Raw genomic sequence first — 27,691 nt, 5'->3', positions numbered from 1 at the left:
CAATTACTACTGCCGCGATCGCCACCATCAACATCTTTACCGCAGCCAGTATACCCTACCACATCAGTACCATAACGACCAACGCCACTAACCATCGACACAAAGATCACGACCATCACAGACCATGACACCATCACCACCATCATCCTTACCCATCACCACCATCATTACCACCAGTACGTGGCCAGCATCACCACCACCACCACCACAGCCACCTCCTCCACCACCACCGCCAGCATCACCTGCACACGACCACCAGCACCACAGGATGGCAGGAGGGTCCCGCCCTCGCCTGAAGTCCCCTGTACCGTTGCTCCACCCCTTGTCTCTCTCTCTCTCTCTCTCTCTCTCTCTCTCTCTCTCTCTCTCTCTCTCTCTCTCTCTCTACGTGTACGTACATGTGTGCACATATGTGTCTGTGTACGTAAGTGTGTGTGTGTGTGTGTGTGTGTGTGTGTGTGTGTGTGTGTGTGTGTGTGTGTGTGTGTGTGTGGTTGATTTCCGATCAGTACAGTAGGGGAATAAAGTTCTACACTCGTTGGGACCCCATCTCCTGAACTTTCTCTGCCATTATATTCAACTTTGTAAACTTGGCTTAGCTTGTCCAATTCATCCACGAACCTGGTACTACAGACGTACTTCCCTGCGTCTTCTTCCAGCATGTTTCTCGCTGAATTTTGCGTAGAGGCCTATGACCTACCCTTGCATCATCAAACTGGTTTCAAAGAAACTTAAAAGGTTCAGATCAGGTCATCCCTTCCTCTTATCTGTTCCGCGCTGTGGACAAATTTACGGCCTCTTTACATCTCACTGTAACCCAGCTCTCTAAACTCCGGTACCATCTTTGGTGTCCTCCTCTGGACCTTCTTTCTTAGTTCTGTGAGCTTCTTTTAAGTGTGGAGACTAAACTTGAGAAACATATCATAGTTTTGGCTCAATACAAGACGAGAATACTTTCCTCTATATCTCTAACGGTTGCCGGCAGACTTTCTGTCTTCTTTACAGTTCTATGAAGACTGGACTCTGGCGACAGGTTAGGTATAAACGTCGACCCGACCAAAAACCTTCCCCCGCCCCTGTGTGAGAAACGTATGCCCTGCTTGGTAATATTTGCACCCCCCTTCGAAAGGGCTCTAGTCATATGAGTCAGTCATCTTCCATCCGCCGAAGGAATTCCCCCCGCCCCCTATTATTCATGGCTGATGATCCAGCTTCTCCAACCGCCTATGAAATACAGTGTCAAATGCTTTCTGACAGTATCGGATCCGCCAAATCCACCCATCCTTCTCCTAAGTCCTAAAGCGGAGCTCACTCTCTCTTAGAAGTCTGAGTGAGGTTTGTCTTGCACGATCTATCTCCCGAAGTCAGTGTTTTCTCCTCTCCTTCGCACGTAGTCACCCACTCGCTTGCTGGGAATAATCTTTCCCAGTGTTTTGCAGACAACACTCGCCAGAGACACCGATCCGCAGTTCACCCAGGACGCCACAAAGCAAGGCATCGAAGCATAACCCGGGAATCAACGCACCCTAGCAAGGTAAACACCGCACCCCAAGAAACTCTTCCAAGATATCAACGCACCCTAACAAGGTCTGACAGACCTCAACAGCAAGACGCTCTCCGGCAACACATAACAATGCATATATCATCCAGTGAACACCAACACCACTGGAGGACTCTTGCCTGCTATTCTTGTCTGTCTCATTATGCATGGATGTATACGCGTTAGCTATGTATATATGTATTCCATTATGTCTGGATGCTACCGAACCAAGAGGTATATAATGACACACAACATGTGCGGTAAGTAGTAACTGTTGCCTACAATACTGCGCGAAGGGCTGCCTACATCAGCTACGAGTACCTACAGCGAGATTTCGTCTTCGAAATGCGGGTCTAGCGAGGAGCGCTAACCTCACGTTTGGCTTGATGGACAATACTGTTTCTCTCCGCCGCCATTCCGTAGTTTATTATGGACTGACCTAAATGTATCTGCTGTTTTATTTCCATTTCTGTTTCCACAGGTCTCCTCCTCGTGTAACGATGAATGATCTTTCCAAATTCTTAATTATCAGAGTCTCGCATATTAACTGATATATATATATATATATATATATATATATATATATATATATATATATATATATATATACATATATATATATATATATATATATATATATATATATATATATATATATATATATATATATATATATATATATATGTATATATATATATACATATATATACATATATATATATATATATATATATATATATATATATATATATATATATATATATATATATATGTAGTAAATACTCTGATATCAAATGCAGACTGAATCACTCTGTATCTTCCTTGATGAGATCTTTCATATCTAGTGCAGAAGAAGAAGATGTAGAAGAAGAGGAAGAAGAAGAAGAAGAAGAAGAAGAAGAAGAAGAAGAAGAAGAAGAAGAAGAAGGAAGAGGAGCAGAAGACGAACAGCAACGTATGTATGAGCTGTGAGAAATATCATGTGTTGACGTGTTATACTTAACTCAATTTATCATTGCTGAAATGTCAATAAACCACAGTGAAACATCAGCAATAAACCAATAAACCTGGGTAATATATCATCTAATCATGTTGAAACGTCAATAAACCACAATGAAACATCAGCAATAAACCATCAAACCTGGGTAATATACATAAACTCATCATCTAGAAACGTCAATAAACCACACTGAAACGTCAACACACGGTGATACAATCAAAACTCTCTGATGTAACGCCAATAAATAACGCGGAAACACGTGTCCCCAGTAAACCATCGTTGCCATCAATATCCTACTGCGAACCGTCAATAAATCACCGCTAAACGCACGCGGACGAGTTTCGGGGAAAATATCCATGTACGTAGAGAGAGACGCGTCATCAATAAACTACGCATCATTACGGAGAGATTCCGCCATGAGTCGGGACCACCACGTGACGCTTACGCCCAACGCATTACGCCGCCGTCCATCTTCTGCTCGTCCGAAGATCCCTGTATTGCGTTCTGCTTCCCTCCTTTATAATCCTTACAATATTCTTTTCCACTGGTTCACTCGGCGGGAGGTAAAAATATAACACTACGCCTTTTCTCTCCTGCGCTTTGAATTGCCTCTGTTTGGTATATTCTTTTGGTGTACCGTAAGGGATTCCGGCAGACCTGACCAACGTTTTCTTCCGTGAGAAGTCTTTACCAAAATCAAGTTTGCTGTACTTTTATCGCAATGCATTCAATCATCACGTATCTCTAATTTTATATTTCAAATTGTATAAGTCGTATTCTTCTAACCTTTCGTGAAAGTCTGTGTGTTTCAATCCTTCGATTTTGCTGCAAGCTGTTTTAAGTTCTTTCCAGTTCGCTGCTTGCCTATCCGAGAGCCACACAACACAGCGCCGGGTATTTCAGCGTGCCTTGTTGTCGAACACACAACACAGCAGACTGTGTGTCCCACACACATACCCAGGACATTTTCTTCACCAGCTTCATATCTCTCTCGAGGTAAAGTTCTCATCATAACACCATTCATTACTTGCCTCGCCAATGCTATTCTCTTTTTGTATAATTTCTAATTTTAGTGATTTGAATCTCTCTTCACTGAACTCCCAACAAGTTCTCCTCTCTCTCTCTCTCTCTCTCTCTCTCTCTCTCTCTCTCTCTCTCTCTCTCTCTCTCTCTACACACACACACACACACACACACACACAAACACACACACACACACACACACACACACACATACACATATATATATATATATATATATATATATATATATATATATATATATATTTTTTTTTTTTTTTTTTTTTTCATACTTTGTCGCTGTCTCCCGCGTTTGCGAGGTAGCGCAAGGAAACAGACGAAAGAAATGGCCCAACCCCCCCCCCCCCCCATACACATGTACATACGTCCACACACGCAAATATACATACCTACACAGCCTTCCATGGTTTACCCCAGACGCTTCACATGCCTTGATTCAATCCACTGACAGCACGTCAACCCCTGTATACCACATCGCTCCAATTCACTCTATTCCTTGCCCTCCTTTCACCCTCCTGCATGTTCAGGCCCCGATCACACAAAATCTTTTTCACTCCATCTTTCCACCTCCAATTTGGTCTCCCTCTTCTCCTCGTTCCCTCCACCTCCGACACATATATCCTCTTGGTCAATCTTTCCTCACTCATTCTCTCCATGTGCCCAAACCATTTCAAAACACCCTCTTCTGCTCTCTCAACCACGCTCTTTTTATTTCCACACATCTCTCTTACCCTTACGTTACTTACTCGATCAAACCACCTCACACCACACATTGTCCTCAAACATCTCATTTCCAGCACATCCATCCTCCTGCGCACATCTCTGTCCATAGCCCACGCCTCGCAACCATACAACATTGTTGGAACCACTATTCCTTCAAACATACCCATTTTTGCTTTCCGAGATAATGTTCTCGACTTCCACACATTTTTCAAGGCTCCCAAAATTTTCGCCCCCTCCCCCACCCTATGATCCACTTCCGCTTCCATGGTTCCATCCGCTGACAGATCCACTCCCAGATATCTAAAACACTTCACTTCCTCCAGTTTTTCTCCATTCAAACTCACCTCCCAATTGACTTGACCCTCACCCCTACTGTACCTAATAACCTTGCTCTTATTCACATTTACTCTTAACTTTCTTCTTCCACACACTTTACCAAACTCAGTCACCAGCTTCTGCAGTTTCTCACATGAATCAGCCACCAGCGCTGTATCATCAGCGAACAACAACTGACTCACTTCCCAAGCTCTCTCATCCCCAACAGACTTCATACTTGCCCCTCTTTCCAGGACTCTTGCATTTACCTCCCTAACAACCCCATCCATAAACAAATTAAACAACCATGGAGACATCACACACCCCTGCCGCAAACCTACATTCACTGAGAACCAATCACTTTCCTCTCTTCCTACACGTACACATGCCTTACATCCTCGATAAAAACTTTTCACTGCTTCTAACAACTTGCCTCCCACACCATATATTCTTAATACCTTCCACAGAGCATCTCTATCAACTCTATCATATGCCTTCTCCAGATCCATAAATGCTACATACAAATCCATTTGCTTTTCTAAGTATTTCTCACATACATTCTTCAAAGCAAACACCTGATCCACACATCCTCTACCACTTCTGAAACCGCACTGCTCTTCCCCAATATATATATATATATATATATATATATATATATATATATATATATATATATATATATATATATATATATATATAGAGAGAGAGAGAGAGAGAGAGAGAGAGAGAGAAGAGAGAGAAAGAGAGTCTTGCATTTTCTCTTCGTCTTATTGTATAATCTGTGATAGGTTCTGCCCAACACCTCACTACTCTTTCAATTAGCCTCTTCGTCACTGTCAGACGTTATCCTGAACAGTGCAGAGGCTACCACTGTGCCTTGTGGTGTTGTTCTTCTAATATAATATCTTGAGACACTTGCTTCCGTTTGCTTCAGCTCTGAACTTATTTCTTGAAAACTTTTTGCTTCGTCTTCTGAGCTTATCTTTTCAAGTCGTTTCGCTACTCTGTCGCGTAAAATCCAGTGGTTTACCCCACCTCAAATACCTTGGCAGGGTCGAGGAGTAAATAAAAAAAAACACCACCCACTCTTCTCCCTTTTGTTTGTTTGCTTGTTTGTTTGTGTTGCTCTGGCTGTGTGCAAAACAGCCGCGGTTACGTACCCACAGCCCGGCGTGCGGGCATGATTTAGCAAGCCATCGTTATTATGGACGAGAGTTGGAACAGGTATTTCCAAATCTCTCTCTCTCTCTCTCTCTCTCTCTCTCTCTCTCTCTCTCTCTCTCTCTCTCTCTCTCTCTCTCTCTCTCTCTCTCTCTCTCTCTCTCTCTCAAAATAAACCTTTTTATTACGAGTGATGTCAAACTAGCAGAGAGAGAGAGAGAGAGAGAGAGAGAGAGAGAGAGAGAGGAAGCAGCCCACCCATGTGGTGGTGCCCCCCATCCCCTCCCCCCGCCCCTCTCTGCTAGCAAGATAACATTAATTATCGTCAAGCAGTTTATGGTGGAGGGTGTTGGGGCTCGGGGTGGAGGAGGCTGGTCCACCTCCTACTTACAGGGAGTCGGAATCGTCTCGCACTTCCTTTGTCTGCAGCCAGTGATGCAGGCCGACAGTTGAACTATTACTATCTATCGGTCTATATGCCTTTCTATCTATCTATCCATCAATCTATCTATCTATCTATCTATCTATCTATATATATATATATATATATATATATATATATATATATATATATATATATATATATACAGCTGGCGTAGGATAGCGGTGTATATGTGTTTATATATAAAGAGACTTAGGACATATATACAAGGTTGAAACATGCGTATATATCTCTCTCCCTGTAATACAGAAATAGTTCTCTCTCTCTCTCTCTCTCTCTCTCTCTCTCTCTCTCTCTCTCTCTCTCTCTCTCTCTCTCTCACACACACACACACACACACACACACACACACATATATATATATATACATTGCACAGCTGCCTTCATAGTCTCATTCGCACTGCCAAGGTTCACTACGATGCTATTTGTAAATCCTGACGACCATCTGCTGCAGTGCTATGCAAATGGCCAGACCAACAACACACGCAGATGGAAAGAGATAGGAAAAAAATTACTTATTGATCATCTATGATTAGGGGTGTTAAATCCAAGGACATATCAAGACTAGTGTTATTGCTGGGGTATAATCGAACAGGTGTTATTCCCTGGACACACTGATCCCACTATTATTCTAATATATATATATATATATATATATATATATATATATATATATATATATATATATATATATATATATATATATATATATATATTCCTCTGAGTCCACGGGGAAAATGAAACACGAAAAGTTCCCAAGTGCACTTTCGTGCACGTTTACCAAATGGCGACCTAGCTTCGTCTCTTCGATGTATATCAACTGACTGTTATATTTCTCTCTTGTGTCTCCCCTGATGATGTGAAAATTACACGAAAGAGCACTTGGGAACTTTTCGTTTCATTTTCCCCGTGGACTCATAGGAATATCTTGATCACGCGCAAAACTGTGATCATTTTCAATATATATATATATATATATATATATATATATATATATATATATATATATATATATATATATAATTTTTGTTTATACTTTTTCGCCGTTCCACGCGTGAGCGATGGAGCGCCAGGAACAAGGCGAAGAAAAAAAAAAGGGGTTCTCTCATCCGCTCACACATATTCTCGGGATGTCATGTGTAATGCACCGACACCCACACACACACACTTCCCCCACCCCTCCTCCTCCCCATGCAGCCCCCCCCTCTCCCCCCTACCCTATTCCGAACCTTCGGTAGCTTCTGCAGGTGTGGATCCAGCACACCTGGCCGGCAGGTGTGCGCGGCGCTTATGAGCCAAGAAAACACAAAAGTCACGTTGCTAAAAGCGGACCTGTTTTTCTCACCACCTTCCCCCCCCCCCCTAGAAAGTGTGTCTTCCTCCGTAATGGAGGGGGGGGGGTGCGTGATGCTCCCCCCCCCCCCCCCCCCCCAAGGCACGGTCTCTGATGACGAGCGTGTGCGTGAAAGATAATGAAACCAATCCCGCAATGGTCCGCTGATTGAAGAGAGAGAGAGAGAGAGAGAGAGAGAGAGAGAGAGAGAGAGAGAGAGAGAGCAGGAAGCCATGCCCCCGTCCAAAGCCACGAGCAATACTTTAACATCTCAACAGACAGCCAATGCGGTGATATTTCACCTTCAGTAAATATTTACGTCTTGTTGCATCAATAATTCCTCAATTTCCACCAAAGATCAACAAGAAATGATTTTTTTTTGTTTGTTTAATGTCACAGAGGACGTGGGACGCACGACGGCAGTACGTCCTGCGCAAGGCGAGCACCGCATGCTTACTGCGCAGCAACCGTCAAACGTGGTACATCATGATGTCACCAACAGAAGGCACAGTGGTTCACTAAGCAACAACAACAACAACAACAACAACAACAATAATAATAATAATAATAATAATAATAATAATAATAATAATGGTAATAATAATTATAATAATAATAATATTATTATTATCATTATTATTATTATTATTATTATTATTATTATTATTATCATTATTATTGTTATTATTAGCATTACTATTATCATTATTACTACTGCTATTATTACCATCATTACTATCGTTATAATTATCATCTTTATAATCATAATTATTGCTGCACCTTATCTAGTAGCCATACTATGAAGTGGATATGGAGGAAGGGTAAGCGTGGGCAGCCAGAGATGAATCTAGTTTAAATGAAATTTCAATATTTCAGGCACGGGGAGTCCAGGCACCGTGAGTCTACCAAGAAGGTAGAAATGACAGCTGGAAGAACCCGCAGCGGAGCTGGTGCCTGGCTAGACAAAAGTGTGGGTGTGAGACTTGGCTGGGCACTACGGTCTTGGTTGGATTATAATGGTGACGTGGCTGGCAAATGGCGTTCCGAAGGGCGATGCAGCGGGAACTGCTGTTCTCAATGCTGATACCAGCGGTAGAGTCGTCAACGTACGTACTTCTGCTGGGAGAATGTACACGTTGGGGGCATTACTCACACGTGTGAGGAAACGCACGTATCCCATCTCTGCGACCTGCAGGTTGCGACATATGAGGTGTCTGGAAGGTGGAGATGTGCTTCTCGAGAGCGTTCAAGTCCACTGACGAGGCGGTGGGTGGTAAAGGGGGTATAGTTTTCGTACCACCAACTTGCCGAGGGTACAATAGAACTTGGCGTGTCAATCTAAGCCCGGGTGATACGCAGACCTTTAACAAGGTAAGCTGGGGATCTCGGTGACTTGTGGACTTGCTGACTGCTACAGGAAAGACGTGCGAAGTCTTCTAATCAGGGAGGCGCCCTGACCGCTGGAGAATCACCGATGACGGGGCAGAGAAAGAGCGAGGGTGGCGTCTGTCTCGCCCAGCGAAGACGTCCTTGTGGGCGACTTAATCATTTACATCACGGCGACTACTGAACATTTTAACAGCGTGAAATGACCAACGACAAGTGAGGACTCGTTTCACTGCAGACTTCTTTACGGGGGATCAACCCACCCATCATCCTGGGGGGGAAATACTCCACAACAATTCATTGAGACATGAAAATGAAAGAAGAGAATAAAAAAAAATGGGCATTTACATCGCTCATGTAAAAGATGATGTGAGGCAATAAATCTTAATGCAGTTCCTTAACTCGGTGTCAAAATGCAAGGCCCGTGTTTACTTACACTTCACGTCTCTGTCACATGAACATTGCCTCAATTTGTAAGTGCGTTGCTGCACTTCACGCCGGTCCACCATCACGAAATAAATGATTTAATAAAGTGAGTTCATCTTCATCCTCAGGAACAAAACTAATTTCCTTAATATTCTGTTTACTGTCCAGCACTTGTTTATATCCAGCAATTACTGTGCCTCCTCCAAGCCTCGTTCATCACCTGCTTCCCCGACATCAGCATAATACTCGCTTCATTCTTATATATAAAAAAAAAAAAACGTGAGATTAGGAATCTACGTCTTGAACATCTGGCTGTGGACGGTGAGCGGCGCGCGTAAACATGTCTCATTGTGAGCGAGGACCAGGTGCGTGTGTGTATCGTCGTCAGGATGAGCCTCAACAAACACCCAGCGTCTCCTGATGTGAATATGCGAGCGGACACACAAGACCGCCGTGTGCTACCCCAGGCCCGCAGAAGGAAAACACACCTGTCAAAATCTTGTCCACCAAAGTCTGCAAAATCGACTGTGGAAAATCGAAATTGAGTTTCCACAACTTAAAATTTCTACCAGCGTATTATATATATATATATATATATATATATATATATATATATATATATATATATATTAAGAATATCTCTAAAAACTAACAAAGAGCAATCCAATTGTCTTCCCTACCAGTATTAACATAGGCTCATGATCACTTCTCATCTCTTAATTCCTCCTCAACTGGTTCCGACAGTCAGTCTCCTTCGGTTAATTAAGAACGGCATAAATGGTACAGGAAAAATGCACGTAGGAGTCCTTACTTCGGAGGAACACTGTTACCGTTGCATCCGAACAAATCATTAAACAGGGAGGATGAGGCGAGTCCAACGTACTCGATGGAATCAGGAACCAGTTGATCACCACACAACAACACTTGGGGGTTGACGACCTGGCCCTTGAGAGGGTCAAGCCTTAGGCTACGGCCATCGTCATGCCTATGGCCGTACCGTCGTGCTTTGAGGGTGGTGCCAACATGCTCCAGGGTATTGTCGTCGTGCTCAAGGGCGTGCGGTCGTGTTCGAGGGGTCGTACTATGGGAATTCAGTGTAAGGCGTAGAAGACAGGAGAGATCTGAAGGCACCATGACGAAGTCATCTGTACTGGTGGTATAATAAGCATCTTCGTGCTCAAGAGTGTACCATCGTACTCGAGGACTGTACCGTCGTGCTCAAAGATTTTACCGTCGTGTTCAACTATTATTGTACCGTCGTGCTCAGGGGTCGCGCTCGAGGGTCGTACCGAATTGCTCAAGGACTGTACCGTACTGCTCAAGGATCGTGCCGTTGTATTCGAGGGGTTACGCTACAGTACCGTAAACACCCATCGATACCGCTGGAATTTAGACTGGACGACAGACCGACGTCCCTCAGACTTGCCAACTCTTTAATCAGAGGAGATTTTCTAAACAAACCTTGACTCATCCGCGTGAATCATTCATTCTATTCTTCAGCGCCGCCGATGAATATTTCAACGCCGAGTTAAAGGACAGATTAAATCTATCATGTCTGATACTGACATTCTGGAAGACCGAAAAGATATTGTCAAAAGCGTGTCTGATAAACAGGGAGCTGATGATTTTTGTTAGATGTGGAATGCTTTTGCATAAGAAAAAGAGAGCTTCCAACACCCAGTCATGGGATTGAATGTACATGCAGACACTGAGATTACGAACGACTGTTCACCTTATATATATATATATATATATATATATATATATATATATATATATATATATATATATATATATATATATATATGTATATATATATATATATATATATATATATATATATATATATATATATATATATATATATATATATATACATACATATATAAACATATATGGATCTTTGTGACGTATATTCAGTGAGTCACATTTACAACACACGGGCCTAGGTAAGAACAAGTGTGTCAGAACTTGTTTTCTTCAACAGATGCTGAGGCGACACAAATGCTTTCCTCATCCACATTCATCCTAGCTCGCGCAGTTCGAGTGAAATCTTAAGATAAAAATCCTAAATCGTAGATCTGTGCTGAAGTCTACAAAAGAAAAAAAAAATCCCAGCTCGTATAGTCTCTCTAACGACATCAGAAGAGCAAGACACAAGCGACCCAACAGTTACAGGTGTCATCTCAGTACTGTTCTGGCACACACACACACACACACACACACACACACGCGCGCGCGCCGCGCGCGCCACCTCTGAAGTTCACCCGTGCAAAATCATCTGCGTCCAGATCGGGCAGGATCTTTGGGATACATGCGTCTATTTGAAAGGCTTCGCCGAGAACTCTCGGAGGTCACGATCTATGTGCCACGAGCACAAAGCCGTACGAGCACCCCACAGCAGGAACACATGAACGAGCGGGAACCCTAAGAACGGGCGGGGACCCCATGAACGAGCGGGAACCCCATGAAACCAGCACAACAGACGAAAAGATATGGATAGACGAGCAAGAGTGGATACGGTAGGCAAAGAGGCAAGGATGGATGGGTAAGAGTGGAAGGGAAAGGATAGATAGGTAAGAGGGTTGGACATGGAAGAACGGGTGGGAGAGCGTGGGGTGAGGAACGGAAGGGAGGGAAAGAGTCACGGGGAGGAGGAGGAACAGGCATCAAGTGGGAGGGCAAAGAAGCAGAGCAGTGTGTGAAGTGTGCAGGGTACACGCTGATGAGTGAGGGAAGGAGGCAGGTGGGGTCTAAAAATGGGGTGTATGAGGGTGGTGGTGCACCGAGTGAGGGCGCCGCCCGGGGTAGAATGGGGATAATGGTCAATGGGTGGCGGGAGGTGCCGGCTGGTGGCCGGCTCACTCGGAGAGATGTGGGTGCAGTTGCTATGGGTGGTGGTTGTGGTGGCTTTGAGGGGTAGTAAGGGGAAGTCGTGGGTGGCTGTAGCGAGTAAGGTGGCACGCAAGTGGGTCACTGGGTATGGCTAGTTGGTAATCGGTAAATGGGGGGTGGGGGAGGAGGGGGACGATCACCGTGGGTAAAGCGCCCCCATCACGTCTGGGAAGTCCTGTGGTGACCATCTCAATGCTCAAGACTTAGGAGCGCACGAACCACGAGACTAGGTCTGCAGACCTTCTGAGAGACCCCCCGACCCCCTATATAATGCAATGGTTTCTCAATATTCAGTTTCTCTTTAGGTTAAAATACTCGTCCAATTCTAACGGCTTGAATAATTCAAGGTCGTCGCATTTCCTACAGCTCCCAATTTCTTTATTCAGCCCGACTGACAGAAATGAAAAAGAAAACGCGTGGTGTTAACTCTACTTATTCATTATTTACCGGCGCTGTACAAGAAAATTGCCACACACGCACTATAACGAAGTGGAATCGTGTTATCCTTAAAAAAAAAATATTCATTTTCTCTTCCTTTGGTATTTACATATTACGTAAGTCTGTTAAAATATATAAGATTGATATCAAGCTGAAATTTTTTCCAACAGCTTACCTCATATCCATAATAAAGCTGTTTGTAAACACTGTATGAAGTGCTGCATGTTTAAATATTTTTTTTCCTGAAATCCTCAGAATTTACAACGTTTAAACGTCACCGAGTCACGTTCGGCGTTTAAAAAATGCTCAGAAACTAAATGCACAAAGTTTTAAGTGGGGAAAAAATGCAAACTTTAAAAGTTTAGCATTCGATGCAATAAGTGTTTAGAGTCATTAAACTTTGGAAATGTTTAGTCTTCAGTGATTAAAGTGTTCAAATAATTAACTTCTTACAGGACTACAAAAGTTGAGATGTTACAGTGTCCTGGAAGAGTTCAAAATACTTAATATTTTTCGTTTAATTCAAAATATTTGGCATGCTCATTAGTTTCAGAATGATTCATATATTTTTTTTTTTCTATTGTCCAATATTCTAATCATTCTCCATAATCAATGCTCAGTGTCCACGGCGTTCAAAATACTTACAACCAGAAAAAGTTTAGTATTCAAAGTGTTCGCGTTTTAAAAGTTCGGTCGGTAAAAATAAATTTTTCACTGTCTAACAGTCTGTGTTTTAGAACGTTCGAAATTCAAATTGGTATGCATGAAGAAAATAAAAATCTGAACACCGCTGTTCGATCCTTGAGTATGATTGGCTCCCCAGGGTCAGAGATAAACCCCCATCCCCCCCATCGTACCGTCGTGTTCACGGGTCGTACCGTCGTCGTGTTCACGGGTCGTACCGTCGTCGTGTTCAAGGGGTCGTACCGTCGTGTTCACGGGGTCGTAACGCAGTGTTCAAGGGGTCGTACCGTAGTGTTCAAGGGTTCGTACCGTCGTGATCAAGTGGTCGTACCGTCGTGTTCAAGTGGTCGTACCGTCGTGATCAAGGGTTCGTACCGTCGTGTTCAAGGGTTCGTACCGTCGTGTTCAAAGGTTCGTGCTGTCGTTTTGAAGGGTCGTACCGTGTTCGTGTGGCCGTACCGTCGTGTTCAATGGTCGTTCTCTCGTGTTCAAGGGGTCGTACCGTCGTTTGAAGGGTCGTAACGTCATGTTGAAGGGGACGTAGCTTCGTGTTCAAGGGATCGTACCGTCGCACTGAAGGGTCGTACCGTCGCTCTGAGTAAGTTAAAGCCTTCGTGATTTATACATGAACCAGATCTATACAACTATTGCTTTAAATATTAAGAAAAAAAAATCAGATTTTTTTTCAAATAAATTGTCCTTGAGAAGAGAAATTTAAATCCTCACACGATTCGGTTTTTTCTTTTTTTTTTTTTTTGAAATTCAAGTAATCTTTTCTACAACTTAGGGATTCCTGTAATATTTCAAAGGGAGGAAGTTCAATTAATCCTAGCGCTACCCGGGTCAGTCTCCCTTCCTCCACGCTACGTAAAACATTAATTCGCGTGACGCATAATTTACTCGCAAACTTCCCCCTACCCCCAACCAACCCCCCCCCCAAAAAAAAAAAAAAAAAATCAACAGTCCCCGAGTCCGACAGAGACAAAGGGTATTGCAATCTTTCGCCCCCCCTCCTCCCCCCACCCCCCCCAAAAAAAAAACTTGCGTCACGCAAAAATCTTTAAATTAAAAAAAAAAAGATTAATAGATTTCTTGCATGATACGAGTGTTCTGTCTTTGTTATGTATTTTTTTTTCTCTTTTTTTTTTTTTTTTTTTTGCAGAGGATTTGACGTAAATAAATGGAATTCAATAAGAAGATAAGAACCTTTTGAGGTAAGCGAGAGACGGGGAATTTGATGTCTTACATTCCTGCACCGTCCAACATGGCAGATGGTGCTCGTCGCTTATGGTAATGTTATTCAGGAAAACTTAACACTGCTAAACCGCACTGGCCACTTTAAAGCCCTTCGTCGCCATTAGCGAACGAGGAATGCCGACCCCAAAGACCGTCCTCTCTCTCTCTCTCTCTCTCTCTCTCTCTCTCTCTCTCTCTCTCTCTCTCTCTCTCTCTCTCTCTCTCCTGACTTTCGTCAGCGTCTTGCTGTCCTGCGTCAAGTCGGCTGCCTTACCCTGCGACGCACCGTCTTCTCTGCTTCTTTTGACTTCAACAAACGAGACACAGCCAGTCTATTTCTGACGGGGGCTGCTGCCCACGTGCCCGCCGTCGCTAGGGTCCAAAGTCCCGCAGTAATATACCAGGAAGTCGGCCATATTCTGACCTACATACTAAACACGCTGAAGAGCCTGATGGGAATGATTTATACTTTATATATATATATTTTTTTTCTATCAATTAATCAAGCGTCAACAGCTGCTGTAATGCCATGAATCAGAGGTCATTAGCAGTCATAATTAAACGACTAATATACTTGTTTCCAATTACCTGGTACTGCCGGAGCCACTCCTGGGTCGCTAACGGGTTAGGCTGGAGGGAGGCAGTGCTCGTGGTGCCACGGAAAAAAAATGCGTCCGCCACTTTCATAATTCTGACGTCACCGACGTTTTCTAAGCGTGTGCGCGACTTTATTGATTTTTTTTTGCTGATGTCACCAGTGATGTAAGCGCTGATGGCGTCACCGTTGATGTAAGCGTTGATGTCCCTACCGGTGATGTAAGCGTTGATGCCTTCGCTGATGTAAGCGTTGATGTCCCTACCGGTGATGTAAGCGTTGATGTCTTCGCTGATGTAAGCGTTGATGCCCCTACAGGTGATGTAAGCGTTGATGTCTTCGCTGATGTAAGCGTTGATGTCCCTACCGGTGATGTAAGCGTTGATGTCCCTACCGGTGATGTAAGCGTTGATAGTGTGCCTGAACCAGGCGGAGTGACGTCACTTCTGCTGGCTGGTCGACGGGCACGGGAGGAGGGGCGGCATCTCTGTGGGTGCTGCTGCTGCTGCTGCTGCTCTCTCTCTCTCTCTCTCTCTCTCTCTCTCTCTCTCTCTCTCTCTCTCTCTCTCTCTCTCTCTTACACACACACACACACACACACACACACACCATCCTCGCTCTCCCCATCTCCCACCACCTTCACTCTCCTCGCCTCTCACTACCCTTTACTCTCCCCGTCTCCTCCCTCACCATCCTAACTCTCCCTAACTCTCATCACCCTCACTCACCCCATCTCTCAACACCCTCACTCTCTCAACCTCTCCCAGATTCTCCAACACCTCTCGCCAAAAGCCCTCTCCTCACCTACTCTCCCACCTCTATAGAAATTGAAAAACTGGAACAAGTACAAAGAGGAGCCACAAAACTAATTCCAGCCCCAAGATACCTACCGTAAGCAAAGACTTCGTGGGAATTTCAGGAAAGTTTTCAAGATTCTAAATACGTTCGAAAAAAAAAAAATATTACAAGGCAGAGCAAAAAGATGTAACACTAACGCACGAGAGAGTTTCTCTCCAAAGAGAACAGCTGAACAAAGGAAGATATTGCTATCAAATATTGTTCACGCAAAAACATTTGCAAAACCGGTTTGAGAAACATTTCATCAGTTCAGATGTTTCCTAAATGAAAAGTGTTTAAATACAGATAGATAGACAGATAGATAGATTGATAGGAAGACAGATAGACTGACAGATAAACAGAGATATGATCGATATATTGATAAGTAGACAGACAGACAGACAGACAGACAGATAGATAGATACACAGACAGATAGATAGGTAATCTGTCCAGGTCATGAAAGACGAGCCTCTTCGATAGATTCATTGACCAGTGATCACACTGACACAATACAGTACAGCCAGTCCTGCCATATGCTATGCTTGCTTTACATCAGCAAATGTGTTGTTCTTCTTCCTCCAGTCTTCTATCCTGCTGGCTGTAGTTCCCTTGGGGGTTGGGGAGAGGGCCTTCTTATCCACCTATCCCAACCTCATCTATCTAGAGTTGACGTGTGGTCCGATTTACAACGTCAATTGACACACAGCCCCGTCATAGGGCAATGGGTCTTCTGTCATCGGTCTTTCCTATGTACTCATCAGACTAGTACATACTACTACGACTACTACTACAACTGCTGATACTACTACCACTACTACAACAACAATTACTACTGCTACTACTGCTACTACAATTACTACTGCCAGCAGTAGTAATATCCTAGTAATGATAATGTAAATATCTATTGATCTTGTTTTATCTAATGTTCCCTGCCAATCCGTACAGTACTCACTCTCACCATTACTATCCCTCGACATGTAACTATCCTCCGCTCTCCCATCATCCCCTCCTCCCGCCATCATCCTTGACACGTAAGAAGCACAAAGGAAACGTAACAAACGGAGGACACATACGGGAAAAGGTAATAAACGGGACACGTAACATGGATACGATAATTGCCAAATATGGGTAATGAGAGAGAGAGAGAGAGAGAGAGAGAGAGAGAGAGAGAGAGAGAGAGAGAGAGAGAGAGAGAGAGAGAGAGAGAGAGAGAATGTCTCATATTCTATCGCAGTAGTATAATCACCCTCGCTAATTAGTGATGGGTAATTAGGGAGTGAATAGAGTTTGAATTGACAGTAATTATGGCGGTAGTAATTAGATTACACCTGTGATTACACCTGGGTTCAGTTAATTACTGGACTAAAAACTGGAATTGATTACGTGATGTTAGCATATTCATTACCACAGAGTTCTGGTGAAAGAGAGAGAGAGAGAGAGAGAGAGAGAGAGTAATCACCTACAACAAATTCTTCACAGCTTACCAGAAACAGAAAAAAAATAAAAGAAAACGGACGATACGGAGCAGTTGCTTCAGAAAACGAGAATCGAGTGAAACACATCCATAAAACAAAAAAGAAAACGACAAATTAATCATGGAAAAAAAAAAAAAACAGGAACGTATAACGAAAATGAATACCTGGGTTACAGTAAAAGAGACGAAGGTAAAATCCAAAGAACAGTTCCAACCCAAAGCAACACAAGCAACCAACGTGCTTAAAATTTTCCTTATCACATTTATTGTTCATCTCGCTCCATATCTGACTTCATGATCTAATTTATGTTGCCAGTTAATGTCTTCATCATTCAACTTAATAGGGTCTAATTAACTTTAAAATCTAACCTCTTAGTTATCTAATTAATTTCACAATTTAACCGTTGAGTTATGAACAATAACTTTATAAACTACATGAGTTATCTACAATAATTTTATAAACTAACTTGCTAGTTATCTAATAACTTTACAATCCAACCTGGCAACTATCTAAAAAAAATTTACAATATAACTGAAAACTTCTCATAACTAATTTATCAATTACGATTCAAATGATGACTCAATCTCCCGGGACGAAAGCAATTCATCACATTTTACACAACACACAGATCCTCCTCAGTGACCACAACATTACAGGGATGCAAGGGTCACCCTGTGCCATTAATGGCGCATACAAACACACAGATACTCGACTTGTGCCATAAACGGCACACACACACACACACACACACACGACCCGTGCCAGTGGAGAGACACACCCGGGAATGGGCTGTCATTGAGGAGAACCCGTGCCAAGCTTAATCTTGGCGAATCTCTACACACAAACACATTTACAGCTTAAGGGACCAGTCCTCCAATTAAGTTTACGTCTGAACTTACTGTTGTGCGCCTCTGTCTGCCAGGCCTGGGTCGCACCTGCAAAGAGAAACCTGTTTTAATCCACTGAAGCAAATCTGTTTTACTTAGAACATCTGTTAACGTGTAGTCCACACGGTTTATCTAATATATCTTAAACTTCCTTACTCATTCTCCTCCCCCTCACCATTACTATCGTCATCATGACCACCGCCATCACCACCATCATCATCATCATCATCATCATCATCATTGCCATCATCGCCACTCTGCTAACCTTCAAGGACTGTGAACCATCACAGAAGGGAGTTGCGTCTTGCCCTACCGTTCATACGTTGAATCCTACCGACCACAAAGAGACATCTCTGTTTCTTGCACAAAACTTCCAGTCTTCCTCTTAACTCTCTTCATCTTGCATCACCGCCTCTCATCACTTCAGATACGCCTTTCTTCTATAGTCTTTCCTCCCATTGAGCCCAAGTCTGTTTCCTTACGTCTTTGTCTTTAGATAGATCACGTACATATCCACCAGACATTGGCTTACAACGTCCAACAGAGTATCTGTTTTCCGCGACTCTGTGTCACAAGATAACCATTTACGCTTCATGTATGCATGTGCCGGATTATCATTTTTCTCTTCTTTTTGTAACTTCCTGTTATACGCTCCCGTCTGCAACGTTACACATGCAACGGCACCGACTTCCTGGTGAGCAAAATAAACCCCACAACACTTGTCACACAGTTCATGTTCGCAGCCCGAATTATTGAACGGGCCGAACACACTCTTGAAACACTCCACTCTTTACTCAAAAAATTTGTTCGTCGGAAAGATACCATCTCTCTCTCTCTCTCTCTCTCTCTCTCTCTCTCTCTCTCTCTCTCTCTCTCTCTCTCTCTCTCTCTCATATATATATATATATATATATATATATACTGGGAAGGATCACAATTTTTGCGCGTGATCAAGATATTCCTATGAGTCCCCGTGGACTCATAGGAATACATACATACATACATACATACATACATACATACATATATATATATATATATATATATATATATATATATATATATATATATATATATATATATATATATATATATATATATATGTTATCCCTGGGGATGGGAGAAAGAATACTTCCCACATATTCCCTGCGTGTCGTAGAAGGCGACTAAAAGGGGAGGGAGCGGGGGGCTGGAAATCCTCCCCTCTCATTATTTTTTTTTTTTTTTTTTTAATTTTCCAAAAGAAGGAACAGAGAAGGGGGCCAGGTGAGGATATTCCCTCAAAGGCCCAGTTCTCTGTTCTTAACGCTACCTCGCTAACGCGGGAAATGGCGAATAGTTTGAAAGAAAAGATATATATATGTGCAAATGATGTTCGAAGTATTGAGTTATGGGTCTGTTCAGCATACTTGTTAAGGCGTTTGACATTGTGGTGACAAATAGGGTGGTGGCACGCATAACGCATCTGATCGGGGAGGATCAACGGCTTCACCAGAGGCAGTGGGTGTGGGGGATCAGGTGTTTGTTCTGAAGAACTTGTGTGAAAATCGCACGCAGAAAAGAAGAATTTCACTGTGGCATTTTTGGACCTTTGAGAAGCGTATGAGAGGATTGAAGGTATAGAGCGGTGTAAAGGGATCGCTACGAAATGGAGTGAGGAGTATATATATATATATATATATATATATATATATATATATATATATATATATATATATATATATATATATAATTTCATACTGAAGTATCTTTAAAATGGTTACATGTAGGAAGAAAGACTCCAGAGTATGTGAAGACGCGAAGCAAATAGATATAAGGTTTTTTCCCTCGCAACGTATATTTACACGACTGAAGTCCCTCCAGATATTTCAGATACTAAATATCCAACAGATAAAGTGCAGGTGTGGATCTTCTAAAAGACTATCATCAGTCAGTATCAAGGTATGTATCAAGGAGCTTATCACTGTGTCTCTCCATAATCCGTTTTGGTACTCACTAAATTTCTTTACTGATAACTACATTTTCTCTCTCTACATATATGAAGACTGGAAGACACACACACACACACAAACACACACACACACACACACACACACATACATACATATATACATACATACATACATACATATGGTTAAAAGCCAGAAATTTATTCACAATCGAAAAGAAAGAAGAGTAAGGGGTGAACTGATCACAACCTTCTTTTAAACGAGTCTGGTGATGTCAACAGAGAACAGTTCTTCGAAAGATGAATGGATAGAATGACCAGAGACCACGGCATGATATCAAATAATAGAAAAGTTGTCAAAAGAAAAATTTGATGTAAAGAAGTACTTTTACATGTGCGGCGGATGAATGGATCGGACTGAGTAATGAAACTGTGAATATGCGGACAGCATACGTCAGTTTCGAAAGGTGTATGTACGATGGTAGAGATAGTGCAAGAGATGGGGGGCCCCCACGAGCGTAGAACTCCCCCCCCCCACCCCCCATAACACAAATAGGCAACTGCACACACACACACACACACACACACACACACACACACACGGTAAACTATCTTCCCCAGCAAAACATGACATGTCAACAACACAGAAACAGGAGAACATATTGCGACAATATGGTAGAATGAAACTATTCACTTACACAAACAAAACCTTTATATTTCCATTACATTTTTTATGTCAATATTGAAGTAACAGAACAGAGAACTGCTCCCAGCCCAGTTGATGCTCTTATGTGCGCAGGGCTCTCTCTCTCTCTCTCTCTCTCTCTCTCTCTCTCTCTCTCTCTCTCTCTCTCTCTCTCTACGAATAACAACTATATTAGACGAAGGCCACAACGGACCTGTGCATGGCAAAAGTACATAAACTCGACCACTTAGTTCATCAAGCAGACATACGCGAAACACTAATTGCACAGGGGGGAAGGGGAGGAGAATGGACACTATCCCTCCACACTCTGTTTAAGGCATCTGATGAAGTAAACTGCAGAATCCTGCTTACTAGAGAGAGAGAGAGAGAGAGAGAGAGAGAGAGAGAGAGAGAGAGAGAGAGAGAGAGAGAGAGAGAGAGAGAGAGACGCGAAACCAAATATCAAAAAGCGAAATGGGAAGGTGTGTCGAGGAATTTCAACCAGACAGAAAATTGAAAGTGACATTAAATGGAACCACGTCTGATGAATGTGTCTTATCAGATGTACCACGGGCCGGCTTCAATACTCTTTATGATATCAGATGTACCACAGGGGAACACTACTGTCTTCAGTTCCATTTATAATATTGGTATCGGATTGTACAATCAAAGAGGAACACTATTGTCTTCAATGCCCTACATAATACTGATATCGGATTGTACTACCAAAGGGTAGCACTACTTCTTCAGTTCCCTTTATAATATTGATATCGGATTGTACAATCAAAGAGGAACACTATTGTCTTCAATGCCCTTCATAATACTGATATCGGATTGTACTACCAAAGGGTAGCACTACTTCTTCAGTTCCCTTTATAATACTTATATCAAATGTACCACACCACTGCTTTCAATACTCTTCATAATAATGATATCAGGTGCAGACTATGATGTAAAACAGAGTATATCATAATATGGTTTGCAGGAGAACATGCAATATAGACTTGGATGCAATTCATAACTGGTCACGACAATAACATAGAAATGAATGAAGATACATTTGAACAACACCACCCCAAAAACGCCCCGGTATGGATGGAGACAGTCACCTGAAAAAACTTAAATTTAAGATACTTCGTAATACAGTATTGTCGAGTCAAAACAAAGGTTGGAATGATAATGAGAACTATCAAAACGAGGGAACGGGAAACTGACGATGATGTTCACTGCCTGTATAAGAATCGAAGCTGAGTGCTGCGTTACATGGTTACCGGCCAACCAAGATTATATAAATACAAAGCATTCTGAAACAATTCGGAGGTAAAACTGAAGTGATGGAATTCCTGAACTCCCACAAAGACAAAATGCCTGAAATTGTAGCACGGGAGGGAAAAAAGAGAAAGATATATGATAATGTATGCAGACAGGACGAAAATCAAATGTACTAGAACTAAAAAAGAAATGACATATTGGAAGAAATAGAGTAACTGTATCAGCAAGTATTCCCAAAACTGTATTATATAGAAAAAAAAAAAAAATATGACGAATAACATCACACGCACGAGAGAGGAAGGCGGGTCACTTCAAAGGTTCTACGAGACAAAGTAACGAACGCCCCAAGAGAGAACAACCCAACTTTACCAGCAAGAAGTAGATGTACGGTCTAAGTAAAGCCCATGATCAAGCGAGAGCTGATGGCTGCACGAGCGTCGCGGCGGAAGAAAGAAGAATAACGACACAACGGAGATGTGAGGTGAGCGCAACGCACGTCAGCTCTCTCTCTCTCTCTCTCTCTCTCTCTCTCTCTCTCTCTCTCTCTCTCTCTCTCTCTCTCCTCAATTCATGCCCAGTTTCAGGGTAGGTTAAAGGGTCAGATTCTGTCTCACTTTAAGTGTCACACATAACCTCCTTAATCCTCCCCTCCCCTGTCTGTCTGGGTGATGAGACACGTGTGTACGTGGGCGTGGAAGTCTGTGCACCAATGGAGCAGTGTGTCTGTGTTCTTGTGTGTACTTATGTACGTTTTTCAGAACGCACTACATGCGGGTTTCTGTGCATCTCCATATTCAAGCATTTGTGTAAGTGTGCACGTGTGTGTGTGTGTGTGTGTGTGTGTGTGTGAGTGTGCTGACGCGCGCGCGCTGGTATATTTACCAATTGCTTTTACCATCTTTACATTTGTTTTATCCGCCGTGTTTACCCAGGACAGACGAGAAACCACTGGAAACCTAGCAAAATGATCTTTCGGCGACGGGACCATAAGGGCCAGAATCACCCGCAAGCTAGCTTCAGCTGGGGTTTGCCACTGTTATTTTTCTCCAGTGCTTCTCCTCTTTTTATCATTTCTCTCTCTAGTTCTTCTTTCTTTCTCCCTCTCTTACTCCACTCCTCTCCTCTCTTTTTATCTCCTTCCCTCCCTCCCTCTTACTCTCCCTACACCTGTCTGCATTTAGGCTTCTCTAGTTTCCTTTTCTGCCTGTCTGGGAGTGTCTGCGCCAGCAACACCTGGCAACCTGAGCCGCTCACCGTCGACCGTTACATAAGCGACCAGTAACCATGGCAACGGCTTCCCAACCACCCTTAAACCACCGCCCTTGTTTCCTACTTCCCTATTCCTCCATTATCCACCCTTCTTTCCATCCTTCATCATCTTCGTCTCCCGGTATCCCCCCATACCCCTGCATGAACCTCTCCGAGCACGACCCATGGGCATCATGACCTACTCTTGGACCTTCGTGCCTAAGGGTTGTTTGCATCGGTGGTGCTCAAGGGTCGCAGTGTCGTGCACAAGGGTAGTAAGTACCGTCGTGCTCAAAGGTCGTGGAGTCGTGCCCACGAAGGTTAACCAACACATTCGCTAGGGTCGTTTTTCTTCGAAGAGCTGCGTCTGTTGTATAACCTTCGTTACTGTCGGCACTATATCTCTATCTCCAAGCTTCACTTCTTTTTCTTGGCTCCTGTTTACACCTCTTGTAGTCTCCTTTATAGCCTTAATCCCTTTTTATTTGCGTTCTCTTTTTTCCTTCAGGTGCACATGAATACGAGGATATGACCCTTTCCTCGACTCGTTCTCTGTTCCTCTTCGTCACTTTCCTCGACTCTTTCTCTGTTCCTCTTCGTCACTTTCCTCGACTCTTTCTCTGCTCCTCTTCGTCACTTTCCTCCAGCGTCTTTACCACTAACTGTTCCTCTGTTCTCCTAGCTATTTCCATCTTTAATCACCCCTTCTTCAAGCCAGGGGTATTCCTCATACTTCCTATGTTCCTGGTTTTATCACCTTTTATCACCAGCTTTACTTTTCTCTTGTTTTACCCCAACATAAACACCTGTCGCCACTTCAACTCCCACCTGTAGGGAGGGATTCAAACACTGTCTTTCCCCCTCCACGACTCGTCCTAACAACCCAACAACCGTACGCCTGTCGGCGGTACCAGAGCTCCTGCAATGATCGACCACCACAACCCTCGTAAGCACCAACCTTGGCCCGTCTCAGGACTCCTTGTTAACCACCCTCTGACCTCGACCATTAACGGTCAGGTCAAAGGTCACCTCGTCGTACTCGCTACCCTTAAGACAAAGACTAGTACTCCCGAACTGAAGGTCATTCTCCTCCAACTCTACTTCTCTTTCTTTATTCTTTCCCGTTTTCCCTTCATCAATATTCACTCGTTCCATTATTTTTCCTCTGCTGACTCAAGAAATGTTTTTCCTTTCATTATTTTCTTTGCATTGTGAGGCGGCGTCTCCCCACGTCCACCTGTCTTCACGCTGACTTAACGATGCTTCACATTAATTCTTTCGCTTAAAAAGTTTTCCTCAAATTCCTTTAAACGGAAAATCCCCTGTCAGTCGCGGAATACACAGTATTAATAACAACAACAATAATAATAATAATAATAATAATAATAATAATAATAATAATAATAATAATAATTATAACAATAGTAGTAGTAGTAGTAGTAGTAGTAGTAGTAGTAGCAGTAATAATAATAATAATAATGATAATTATAATAATAATAATGATAATAATAATAATAATGATAATAATAATGATAATAATAATAATAATAATAATAATAATAATAATAATAATAATAATAATAATAATAATAATAATGGGCGTGCCATTGTATACTCCCTGTGGTATACACACCATACTCATCAGATATAATAGTCTCATAGGGGTAAGTCGTTACTAAAAGCAACAGCTAAACTCAGTTGATGAAAAGATAGGTGGAGGGGAGGCGAGGCGGCGGAACATCATAGAGAGAATCCATAATGGAGGATCGGAACGTCGGTAGGAGGAAGCTTGGGGAGGTGCTTTGGGGCCATCCACCCACCCCAGTGTATCTCCCGCCGGGATAAATACCTAGGGAAACTCTGGTATGAAGAGTCTTGACTTACGTAGACCACTGATGGTATTCAGGTCTCCTAAGACGTTTCATAACAACAGATCTAAACACGTTAAATAAAAATATAGGTCCTGTTTAAAGGTATCCTCTTACTCTTCGAAATAAGCCAACAACACGAAAACAATATGAGGCGATATATATATATATATATATATATATATATATATATATATATATATATATATATATATATATATATATATATATATTTTTTTTTTTTTTTTTCATACTATTCGCCATTTCCCGCGATAGCGAGGTAGCGTTAAGAACAGAGGACTGGGCCTTTGAGGGAATATCCTCACCTGGCCCTCCTCTCTGTTCCTTCTTTTGGAAAATTAAAAAAAAAAAAAAAAAACGAGAGGGGAGGATTTCCAGCCCCCCGCTCCCTTCCCTTTTAGTCGCCTTCTACGACACGCAGGGAATACGTGGAAAGTATTCTTTCTCCCCTATCCCCAGGGAATATATATATATATATATATATATATATATATATATATATATATATATATATATATATATATATATGTTGGGGATGAGAGAGCTTGGGAAGTGAGTCAGTTGTTGTTCGCTGATGATACAGCGCTGGTGGCTGATTCATGTGAGAAACTGCAGAAGCTGGTGACTGAGTTTGGTAAAGTGTGTGGAAGAAGAAAGTTAAGAGTAAATGTGAATAAGAGCAAGGTTATTAGGTACAGTAGGGTTGAGGGTCAAGTCAATTGGGAGGTGAGTTTGAATGGAGAAAAACTGGAGGAAGTGAAGTGTTTTAGATATCTGGGAGTGGATCTGTCAGCGGATGGAACCATGGAAGCGGAAGTGGATCATAGGGTGGGGGAGGGGGCGAAAATTTTGGGAGCCTTGAAAAATGTGTGGAAGTCGAGAACATTATCTCGGAAAGCAAAAATGGGTATGTTTGAAGGAATAGTGGTTCCAACAATGTTGTATGGTTGCGAGGCGTGGGCTATGGATAGAGTTGTGCGCAGGAGGATGGATGTGCTGGAAATGAGATGTTTGAGGACAATGTGTGGTGTGAGGTGGTTTGATCGAGTAAGTAACGTAAGGGTAAGAGAGATGTGTGGAAATAAAAAGAGCGTGGTCGAGAGAGCAGAAGAGGGTGTTTTGAAATGGTTTGGGCACATGGAGAGAATGAGTGAGGAAAGATTGACCAAGAGGATATATGTGTCGGAGGTGGAGGGAACGAGGAGAAGAGGGAGACCAAATTGGAGGTGGAAAGATGGAGTGAAAAAGATTTTGTGTGATCGGGGCCTGAACATGCAGGAGGGTGTAAGGAGGGCAAGGAATAGAGTGAATTGGAGCGATGTGGTATACAGGGGTTGACGTGCTGTCAGTGGAGTGAATCAAGGCATGTGATGCGTCTGGGGTAAACCATGGAAAGCTGTGTAGGTATGTATATTTGCGTGTGTGGACGTGTGTATGTACATGTGTATGGGGGGGGGGGGGGGGGGGGGCCATTTCTTTCGTCTGTTTCCTTGCGCTACCTCGCAAACGCGGGAGACAGCGACAAAGTATAAAAAAAAAAAAAAAAAATATATATATATATATATATATATATATATATATATATATATATATATATATATATATATATATATATATATATATATATATATTCTCCCACACCATATATCTGTAGCACCTTCAACCACACTCTTTCTCCTCGTCCATAAATGCCACATAAAATCCCTCTATTTCTCCGAGTGTTTTCTCACAAAAATTTTTCAAAGAAAACACCTGGTCCACAAATCCTCACACCATACCCTCTCCTTCGTTTCTCCTCACTCCTCACACACACACACACACTCACACACACACACACACACACACACACACACACACACACACACACAGGGCGCACCGTCCTCAGTTATTTCCAACGCGTCCACCCGGTCTTCCTTAACTTGCGCTCACGGCCTCGGGACTGGTGTCCATATACCTACGACACCTTTCGCGACTGACGTAGCTTTCAGAACATCCCCGACCTACTGCCGTGAACAGACAAATGAACCTCTCTCTCTCTCTCTCTCTCTCTCTCTCTCTCTCTCTCTCTCTCTCTCTCTCTCTCTCTCTCTCTCTCTCTCTCTCTCTCACGTGCCCTCCCCCCGTTTCAACTTTCGAGGAAAAATGTTAAAGCTCCTTTATAAGAGCGAGTGGCTGTACAACTTTAAGCGCGTACGACTATCAAACGGGGATTCAGACAATGCAATGTCAACGGA

The 27,691-nt window shown here is 42.7% G+C and overlaps 1 protein-coding gene across 3 annotated transcripts in view; it reads right to left on the bottom strand.

Moving 5' to 3' along the window:
* The window catches only part of Eip74EF (Ecdysone-induced protein E74), a 630,411-nt gene that overhangs the window by 387,858 nt on the left and 214,862 nt on the right, over positions 1-27,691 (bottom strand). For 2 of the 3 annotated variants that reach the window (XM_071660155.1, XM_071660239.1), the window contains exon 2: positions 18,428-18,463. The exons of the other annotated variant lie outside the window; for it this stretch is intronic. The gene's annotated coding sequence lies outside the window, so the exon portion shown is untranslated. The remainder of the gene's footprint in view (positions 1-18,427; positions 18,464-27,691) is intronic. 3 annotated transcript variants of the gene reach the window in all.

This window comes from Panulirus ornatus, chromosome 5 (genome assembly GCF_036320965.1).
Source record: "Panulirus ornatus isolate Po-2019 chromosome 5, ASM3632096v1, whole genome shotgun sequence".
In the NCBI taxonomy this organism is placed as follows: Eukaryota; Metazoa; Arthropoda; class Malacostraca; order Decapoda; family Palinuridae; genus Panulirus; species Panulirus ornatus.
The sequence above is the reverse complement of the archived record's forward strand: the minus strand, read 5'-3'. Positions and strand labels throughout refer to the sequence as shown.